The 10,618-nt window shown below is 52.1% G+C and overlaps 1 pseudogene; it reads left to right on the top strand.

Annotated features, from left to right (window-relative positions):
* Positions 1 to 3,285: 3,285 nt before the first annotated feature.
* LOC124650049 lies at positions 3,286 to 4,661 on the top strand (annotated as a pseudogene).
* Positions 4,662 to 10,618: the final 5,957 nt, after the last annotated feature.

Here is a 10,618-nt window from a genome sequence, read left to right as displayed (position 1 = left end):
AGGAGAAGACAACCATCTAGCTACTGCTATGGACCCATAGTCCAGGGGTGAACTACTCACTCATCACTCCGGAGGCGACCATGGCGGTGAAGAGTCCTCCGGGAGATGATTCCCCTCTCCGGCAGGGTGCCGGAGGTGATCTCCAGAATCCCCCGAGATGGGATTGGCGGCGGCGTCGTCTCAATAAGGTTTTCCGTATCGTGGCTCTCGGTACTGGGGGTTTCGCGACGAAGACCTTAAGTAGGCGGAAGGGCAGGTCAGGGGGCCACACGAGGGCCCCACACAACAGGCCGGCGCGGCCAAGGCCCAGGCCGCGCCGCCCTAGTGTGTCGGCGCCTCGTGGCCCCACTTCCTTTCCCCCTCGGTCTTCTGGAAGCTTCGTGCAAAAATAGGACCCTAGGCGTTGATTTCGTCCAATTCCGAGAATATTTCCTTTGTAGGATTTACGAAACCAAAAACAGCAGAAAACAACAAGCGGCTCTTCGGCATCTCGTTAATAGGTTAGTGCCGGAAAATGCATAAATACGACATATAATGTGTATAAAACATGTAGATATCATCAATAATGTGGCATGAAACATAAGAAATTATCGATACGTCGGAGACGTATCAGCCTCCTCGATATAAATCTTCGAGACGAATAAGCCACGGTACGAGAAACCTTCCAGAGCCGCCGCCATCGCGAAGCCAAGATCTGGGGGACATGAGTCTCTGTTCCGGCACGCCGCCGGGACGGGGAAGTGCCCCCGGAAGGCATCTCCATCGACACCACCGCCATCTTCATCACCGCTGCTGTCTCCCATGAGGAGGGAGTAGTTCTCCATCGAGGCTAAGGGTTGTACCGGTAGCTATGTGGTTAATCTCTCTCCCATGTACTTCAATACAATGATCTCATGAGTTGCTTTGCATGATTGAGATCCATATGATGAGCTTGTAATCTAGATGTCGTTATGCTATTCAAGTGGATTTTACTTATGTGATCTCCGGAGACTCTTTGTCCCACGTGTGTAAAGGTGACGAGTGTGTGCACCGTGTGGGTCTCTTAGGCTATATTTCACAGAATACTTATTCACCGAGTTATGATTTGAGTTGGATGTCTCTATGAAATTGTGGCGTGTTAGTACCTCATATGAATGCTCACAAGTGACGACGTGGGGTGTTTATTAGTACTTGGGAATACATCTTTAAGGTTTGCCTACATGATGAATTAGAGTTCGTTATCTTGCCAGAGAGTAATTCAGAATAGCATAGTGAAGTACTTCTATTTATATTCAATTATGATTGCAATGTTGAGAGTGTCCACTAGTGAAAGTATGATCCCTAGGCCTTATTTCCAAATACTGCAATCATCGCTTATTCACTGTTTCTATCGCATCTTTACTTCCTGCAATATTACTACCATCAAGCTGCACGCCGACAAGCTATTTTATGGCGCAGCATTACTACTGCTCATATTCATTCATACCACTTGTATTTCACTATCTCTTCGCCGAACTAGTGCACCTATACATCTGACAAGTGTACTGGGTGTGTTGGGGACACAAGAGACTTCTTGTATCGTGATTGCAGGGTTGCTTGAAAGGGATATCTTTGTCCTCTACCTCCCTGAGTTCGATAAACCTTGGGTGATTCACTTAAGGGAAACTTGCTGCTGTTCTACAAACCTCTGCTCTTGGAGGCCCAACACTGTCTACAGGAATAGAAGCGTGCGTAGACATCATCCTACAGGCCGATCTTTGAAGAACACACCTATATGAGTGACACTACTGGTCATAGTGTGGGAGATTTGGGTGAATCTCTAGTAAGCTCATAAAGGGCCGAGGAGTATGACTTATAAGCTCCACCCGAGGGGAAGGCTATGGTAGCCTAGTACCGTGCCGGCATTGAGTGAAACTTGCTGCACAAAGACTGACAATTGAAGGCATAGTCCATTGTTCAGTTGTAGTCAAGCGTAACTCATTGTCTAGGTGGAAGTTCAACTTAACTGAAGTGTGGGTATATTAAATATTAATGGAACTAATGTGTCATCTGATGTGCATATGAGATCTGGTGGGGGATTGTTGAATGTAGATGGGCTGCAGCCCAATAAGGCAGCCCATGTAGTCTACAATTCCTGAAATCTCAAGGCCCATCATATTGGCAGCTTGGGACAGCCTTGGGGGACAAAGTTTAGTCCCACATTGCTAGTTAGGAGTGAGTTGGAGTGGTATATAAGGGTTGTTTTTCTAGTCCTTCCAAGTGAGTGAGAATAGAAGGAGCCCTCGCGCACTCCTCCTCCGCCCGCCCCGCCTCGGCTCGGCACGGCAAGTCACGCACGCACGTCGCGTTTCGTGACTCGAGTTCGAGTTCGAGACACACTCAAAGAAGCCTAATTTTTTTGCTTGGTGCACCAACTAAGTTGGGTACGTGTCGACCTGCATGTGCATGCTCACCGCGTGTCCCTGGCTTCCTACGCGTGGCAACGCGGTCGGGTCGGCTCTCCTCCCAGGCTTTACAAGGAGACAGATCAGATCTGAAGAATACAACTCCCAGAACTCTCTAGTCCGTCTCTCTCACGAAGTTCCTTTTGATGCGCTACTCTCTAGTCTTCCCCATCCCGCCGACTGCGTACACAGCCGTCCGGGAGAGCAGGCCTCTGAAACCTCGTCCGTTGAGATCCCACCGGGAGACAGGCGATAAGGTTTTTGGGGAGCGTCTCGGCGCGACTGCTCGCTGTTGTTCGTGCTCTTCTTCGCCGGCTCGACTGCTTCATCGACGATTCGGACTACACCATGGGCGACATCAACAACTTCCATGGTGGTGCTGGTGCTGCTGGTGGTGCGACCTTCCCGGTCGCGATGTACATGATTTTCTTTTCCTACGTTGCACTGCTACTTGTTCCATGTTCAGATATGATGCATGTGCTTAGTCTGATGTGTGTGGTTAAGTATGCTTGTGCATCTGTAATGTTGCTTTCAGTAATTAAGCTCACACGAAAATTGCCTAATAATCCAACAAACTCCTGTGGGCTCACCAATTTTCTGGCATGGTAGGCCAAACATTTTGAAACGTACATGCTTAATTAGTACTAGTGCATGTCAGTAAGGAGTTACCGGTAGCACCAAAGTGAAGTCAGACGCTCAATTAAGCTTTTATTTGTGCTCATCTTTAACTCTGGAGGTTACGATGTTATGCGCAAGGAAACATAACTCTTATTACACTGTCGATCGACGCTCATGTACGTGGGTATAAGATGAAAAGCTTCCTCCTGACATTCCGACGACTGACCTTCGAATTTCGACCACTATGGCTACCGTCCTCAAGGTCTGTTTCACCCTGTACCTGTTCGCAGTGGTTTGCGGTGGCCACGTACACGGCGTCAGCAATGGCGCTTCCGGCGGCGTCTACGACGTGACGGAGTACGGGGCGACTCCGGGCAGCGAAGACAACAAAGACGTGAGTGAAGTGAACCACACGCCGATCCCTTTGTTTCCTTCTGTTTCCTGAACTATGTGTCGATCACCCCTGTCCAGGCGTTCGTGGCGGCATGGCGCGCCGCGTGCGGCTCCACGGCCGGCAATGCGACGCTCCTGGTCCCCGCGGGCACATTCGCCGTCGCCGCCGTCGAGTTCTCGGGCCCGTGCAAGAACGCGCCCGTCTTCGTGATCGACGGCGTGCTCCGGCCGTGCACTGGTGGATGCCACTTGTCTGATGATGCCTGGATCACGTTCAGTGCCCTGACCAACCTCCTGGTCACCGGCGCCGGGACCCTCGACGGCCAGGGCGGCGTCGAGAAAAACAAGCCCAAGACGACGGTACTGACTCTGGCCGTACTTAAGTACTAATCGATCGAGCGTGGCCAACATTTCATGGTTGTGGGATCTGTGCAGACTCTGGAGCTGGACGGCGTGACGAACTCGACGGTGAGGGGCCTGCGGTTCGTGGACAGCCGGGGATTCCACGTGAGCGTCCACCGCAGCAGCCGAGTCGCGGCGGAGGGCCTCCACATCCACGCGCCGGCGGCCAGCCACAACACAGACGGAATCCACGTGGGCTTCTCGAGCCACGTCCGCATCGTCGACTCGGTCATCGGCACCGGCGACGACTGCGTGTCCGTGGGCCCCGGCTCTACCGACGTGGTGGTGACCGGCGTGATCTGCGGCCCGGGCCATGGCATCAGCGTGGGGAGCCTGGGGAGGGAGGAGGGCGAGGAGGAGGTGCGCGGGCTGGTGGTCCGGAACTGCACGGTGCGCGGCACCACCAACGGGCTGCGCATCAAGACGTGGCCGGGCTCGCCGCCCGGCCTGGCGTCCAACATCACCTTCGAGGACATCACGATGGCCGACGTCGCCAACCCCATCGTCATCGACCAGAGCTACTGCCCCCACGACCGCTGCGGCGACGACGCCGACAAGCCGTCGCTGGTGCAGATCAGCGACGTCACGTTCCGGAGGATCGAGGGGACGTCGAGCAGCAAGGTGGCGGTGCAGCTGCGCTGCAGCGAGGAGCGGCCGTGCATCGGGGTGCGCCTCGACGGCGTCAACCTCCGGTGCGGCGACGACCAGCCGTGCCGCGTGCAGTTCGCCAACGTTCGGGGGGCACCCGCCCTGGAGGCGCCGGCGCCCGGCCCGTGGGTTCCGATCGACCAAGACGCTCGCCCAGCGCCATCAGACACTGAATGACCATGCCTGGCCTGACCGAGATTTCGTTTTCAGAAATTTACCGGCCCTGACCGAGATGGACGAAATTCGCCCATTTCGGTATTTCTCGGTCAAATCTCGGACGAAAATAGAGAAACAAAATTTGAATCTGCTAAGGGAATTCGATCAAATTTGGTCCAAAATTTGAATTTCTTGGAAGTTTTTGACAAATGGTTGAATTTTTAGAAAAATTCAGAAAAAATCCTCAAAATTCAGTAGATTTCGTCTCGGAAATTATTTTACCGGTCCTGACCGAAATGGGCGAAATTCGGACGAAATTCGAATTTTCCGGACGAAATCCAAATCCTTGGCCTGGCTTCGGGTCGGCAAGGCGAGCTCGAGCTGTTTTAGGCTTTCTCCGTCGATCACTGAAGGCACGGGTCCTTTTTTTTGGCACGTTAGTATGCAGAACTAAAAGTGTTTGCTTCAGAGTAATAAGTTGAAATTTTGCAGGATCGATGATAATCAAGTTTTGAGTCCCGTGGTTTCACGTCATACAGTCCCTATATATACTAGCAGTGCATTTAAACATTCAATTCTTGAATTCTATTGGAAATCAAGTATAGTGCCAACTCGAATCACAGCCATGATTTACTACCACGACAAATTAAGACGAACCAACGAAGGCGATAGCGATAGCGATAGCATAACCTGTAGCGTCGATATCGTACCGTGCAATCGTTTGTAGGATTATCCGAGTATGTCCTTGCGCGTAAGATCGTAACCTCCAAAGTTACAAATGAGCATAAATAAGCTTAATTGAGCGTCTTGGATTTGTGACATGAACTAGTGACTTAGCCTGTCCATTTCTTGAAAACAAGTGCTCAACGGTATTTAGAGTTTCAGACGATGTGACCAAGAACAAGAATGCTTCCCCATATCTGCATATTTTGGGTATTGCGTTGTTGTAGAAGCTGGATGTAACTGTCATCTCTCGATATTAATATATTGAAAAAAATCTGCATATTTTGGGTAGTCATGAGGTTGTTTGAGAAAGGGAAAAAAATCTATTTTTAATCCTGAACTCGTAGAGGTTCAGCGAAATAAACCATGAAGTTTGAATACTTGTCGGTTGTATCCTGAACTTGTAAATCATCAGTCTATACCAAACACTGGAACTGTTTTCCAGCGAGAAAAATAAAGACGATACTACGCATGGAGCGCGCTTCACGTCATACCCATTGGCATTGCTATACTAGCAGCGCATTTCAATACAGTAAATTCTTAAATTCTGTTGGAAATTAAGTGCCAACTCAAATCACGACAACCATTCGCTCTGGTAGGTACTACAACGACAGATTAAGATGAACCAAGGAAGGCGACTGCGATCGATAGGGATAGCTAAGCCGGCTGCATGGCAACCTGTAGCGTCGTCGGCGTCGACATCGTATCGTGCAATCGTCTGTATGGTCCCGGACTCCCGGTGCTCCCGTTCGCTACCGATCGATCCGCCATCAGCCGGCAGGCGCTGCGCTGGAAGCACAGAGACGCGCGATCCGCCGAATCCTACCTGATGCCGTCGGTGCATATACGGCCAGGTTCTACTCTGCATGCGAATCCATCGGGGCGGACGGCCACTGTAACAACACGGGCTGGTTTTTGTTTCTTCGAGCATCTCCAGTCGCGTCACCCAAACCGTCTCCCAAACCACGCCAGATTGAGCGTTTGGGGGACGTGTTTTGTTCGTGCCGCCTTTGGGGGACGTCGCTCCCCAGTCGCGTCCCCCAAACGCCGAATCGCCGTGATCAGAGTAGCGGCGATCAAAGTACTAGGCGCGCGATCATATTACAGACCATAGCGCATGCTAAATTAGAAGAAGGGGTTGATCGACGGCGACGTATCCTGAGTCGACGCAGGCCCGTCGATCACGACGACCTCGTCGCGATCTGCCTGGTGATGTCCATACTCCGTCTCCTCCGCCGCCGTCGCGTAGGCCGACGATGGTGTAGCGATCGAAGACGGCTGCAGCCGGCTCTTGCACCGCGATTCTTGCCGCTTCCTGGGCCGCCGCGTCGGCCGCCGCCATTTTGGCTTCGATGTCGTCGAGGATCTGGCCTTTGAAGAAGTTGTGCGCCGCCCGCGTCCGGGGAGACATTCCCTCTGTCGATGCTCTCAGCAGGGACATATCGTCACTGCGTTTCTTGAGCTCCAACTTCTCCTCTTGCCTCTTGAGCAGCTCCGCCCACCTTTCGTCGTTCTTTTTGGCGCGGGAGAGAAAGGTCGAGGAGACGTCCGCGAGGCATTTCGTGATCGACGCCTGCGTCTTCTCACCCGACGCGGCGTCGGCCAAGACGGCCTTGGCAGCCTTGTTGCTAGTAGGACGCCCTGCCGACGTTGCCGACGCCGCGTCCAGATCAATGGCGTCCTTCCCCTTGGACAGCGACAGGCGCGTCAACCGCCATTTCTCATTCCCTTTGAGCTTGCTATAGCAATGCATCAGCGCGAACGGCTTATGCCCATCCGAGTTCCTCGCGTAAACCTCCATGGCCCTATCAAACTAGCCAAAGGAAGCGGAATCATTTCATCGAACACAATGTAGGCGCTACGGATTATGGAAGAAAGAGGCGTACCATTTGGGAGAGGTCGGCCGCTCTCGGCTGCGGTCGAGTAATTCCTGATGGTATCCATGGAAGGAGTTCACCGACGCCTGGATGATGGCCCATCGCGTCGACATTGCCTTTTGGCTCCTCTTCATTGTCACTTTCTTGTACTCGCTGTTGATGAGCTTGCGCTCATCGAACTCGGCCTTGATCCTCGCCCAATACTCCCGTATTTTTGGTTGGCGCCGATGATGGAGTCATGGCTCACCGTCGCCCACGACTCGCACAGACAAAGATCCTCCAAAACCGTCCACTTGGGGCCTCGTGTGCCCGACGCCTTCTTCTTTTTTTTCTTCTTCACGCCGTCCGCGTCTACCTCCACGAGATCATCGTCACCGGCACCCTCCTCGTCCTCTTCCTCGCCGCCCTCGCCGCCCTCTTCGTCCTCGTCCTCGTCGTCGTCCTCCACCTCCTCCTCTTCATCGTCCTCCTCGTCCTCACCCCCACCCTCTTCCTCAGCACCCTCAGCACCGGCGCCGTCGAATTCGAGCGGCCCCCTTCGGCCAGTGAAAGGGTCGCCGTCCGCACCGGGTCCTGGCTCGCGCTGCTCGTACGCCGGGGGGTAGAGGTTGTTGGGGTTGAAGCCGCCATGCGGCAGCGCATCCTGGTAGTGGGGCGACAAGTTAGGCGTCACGCACCCGGGAGTGCCGGAGGGGCCGTCGTTGTAGAAGGCGGATGATGACGGAGAGAAGACTCCCGGCACGTTCGTACTATATGGGCTCGCGTTGGTGGCGGCGATACACCCGGCCATTATGTGTTGGTGCTGGCGTGCCGCCAGAGCCTTCTTCTCCTGCTCCGCCGCCCTCCGTCCTTTCCGCTCCGCCGTCGACATCTTCCGGCGCAGACAGTCTTGATGCCACTGATCATCGGTCCATCCTTCCGGATTCTTCTTCGGGGCCGGCGCCTTTCGCGGCTTCGCGAACGGCGCTTTCGCCCCTTTCGTCGCATTGCCCGGCGGCTTCTTGGCCGCTTTCTTGGCCATCTTTTTGGGGGATATCGGCGGCGCCATGGAATGGGGAGAGGGTAGCGGCGGCGGGTGGACGGCGGGAGGGAGAAACAGATCAGCGGGATAGGAGAAATGAATCGGTGGCGGGATATGTGTTGGGAGGCCAGAAATGCGCGGCGGGATAGGCGCGATATGGCGGGAGGGGCGGGATTTGGCGGGAATGGGAGACGATTTTTCACTGAGCCGCTGACTAGTCGGCCCCGCCACTCCCCGCCTCGCTTTTCGTTGTGTCCGGCGTCCCCGGTGCGTCCCCTGTGGGACGGGGACGGGCTCGGGGCGCCGGACACCGTATCGGGCCGCGCCGGACAAAAATGTGCTTTGGGGGACGCGGCTGGAACGCATTTTTTGTCCGGCGCGCCCCAAATCCCTTTGGGGGACGCTTTGGGGGACGCGGCTGGAGATGCTCTTCCATCGGGAGTGAATTACAAAAAACTAGCACAATTGAGAATATTACAGGTTAGTACCGTCTTTGGTAATTTTTTCAGTTCAGAAGCAACATATAGCACCAATCATCCACGGACAACGTTTTAACCTTTGTGGTCCCACTGTCAGTAATGACATGGCCTAACGGCCGTCGGCTCACCGTTAGGACTTAGGAGAACATATGGGTCCACCATTAGGCAGAAGAAAAGAGAGCATTTCTCAGAAGCTCGATGCATTTTGTGCTCCTCCTCAAAATCAAATACGCATCGCATCAAAGGTTGAGATCTCTATGTAGAGAACTTGCTCCATCGCACTGAAGAGAAATGGGGGTTTCGGCACCTCGAGGCAGCCGAGGGGGGGGAGGGGTCCTGTCACGTGGTTGTGTGGTGTCTTGGAGGACGCGGGTACCTTGGAAAACAAGGCGGTGGCTCTGGGTGTTCTCGATGTGGTTGTGCCACTACGGTTATGGAGAAGCACGGCTACTTGTCTTAGCGTCGAAACAGTGGCAGTTGCCACAGAGCCTTCTAATATCGAACTTGCAAAAACGGTGGACCAAGAGGTTTCGTCTAGGCACTCCGTTATTCCTGAATGGATAGATTGAAAATTGCTACAAGAGCAAGAAGTTTGAAGATCTCCAAAGCGTCACCGACACTTGGATACTCTCATATGTATGGAGGACCAAGCCTCGTTTAGTTATCGCGATTTTATTTTGCCTTGGACAACAAAAGTAGGTAACGACCCCATCTTAACGAGGCGACAACGAAACAAGGTGACGGCGAGGCTAGGGCACGGAGGTGACGCAAGGCGGCTAGGGTTTGGGTGTCAGGAGGTGTCGGCCAAGGAGGGGGCAAGGGCTGTGACTTTCAATTCACTTGGGGCTACCCACCCCTCTTTATATAGGTGGCCATTCCCTAGGTCGGCTACCCCAAGGGAGGAAATAGTCCCTCTATAATTCGACCAAGGAGGGAGGGAGAGTCCACCCGAAACTCAGATTCCTCCCTCCCTTTCCTAGTCAGCCAATGGGGGAACCATTTGCCCCCCAGGTAACATGGTGTGGCCGGCAAGGGGTCCTTCCGGACTCCTCTTAAATATTCCAAAACCTTCGGGATATTCTGAATCAGCAACATTCTAGAACCTTCCAATACTTTCGGGATCATCCGGTACCTCTCGGGACCATTCCGATACCATCAGAGTCACTCTCGGAACCCATCTCTAATATCTTCATATAGAACTCATGTTCCTAAAAGTCACTAAACCGTTAAGCGTGACCCTATGGGTTCAGATATATGTGGAAATGTCTGGAACACCTTTCACGACAATGATCGATGTCAAGCGCTTGATAAATGCATTGATACCTACACATAACATGAAGATACCATTTTTCTATAGGGTGACGTTAGTGGGTACAAAGATATATTGCTAGCTACCATAGAACCGTTAATTTTTTTATTTGAGATGTTCATTAAGTATATTATGTTAAAAGCCTCATGGACAATCAATTTGAGACTCAAAAGAATGGCTTTAATAATAAAAGACAAAATTTGTCTAGAAAACAGCAGCTACAGGTAAGTATTTCTCCCACTTTAACATGAGAGGAATCTTTACCAGTTTTATATAGGATGAAAAGTTGGAACTACAGTATAAATATGACCTGCCAGAGTTACAAAAAAAATTGGAGAAAATTTCTACTAAACAGTGTTGTGTAGGAATTTGCTACACCACATGTTTTATCAACTTAATAACATCCAAATAGGTAAAAATTGGTACTTTATTGAAAAATACAGTAGGTAAATTAAAATAAAACTTTCTTTACACTAAGATTACACAAATAAAATCCAAAAAACAACTAACCGGTTTGTCTCCCGCAAAGCGCTTTTTTTATAGCCATGTAGCTTGACTTTACTTACTTG

This window comes from Lolium rigidum, chromosome 1 (assembly GCF_022539505.1).
Source record: "Lolium rigidum isolate FL_2022 chromosome 1, APGP_CSIRO_Lrig_0.1, whole genome shotgun sequence".
NCBI lineage: Eukaryota > Viridiplantae > Streptophyta > Magnoliopsida > Poales > Poaceae > Lolium > Lolium rigidum.
Note: the sequence above shows the minus strand (reverse complement) of the source record. Positions and strands in the feature narration are given on the sequence as shown.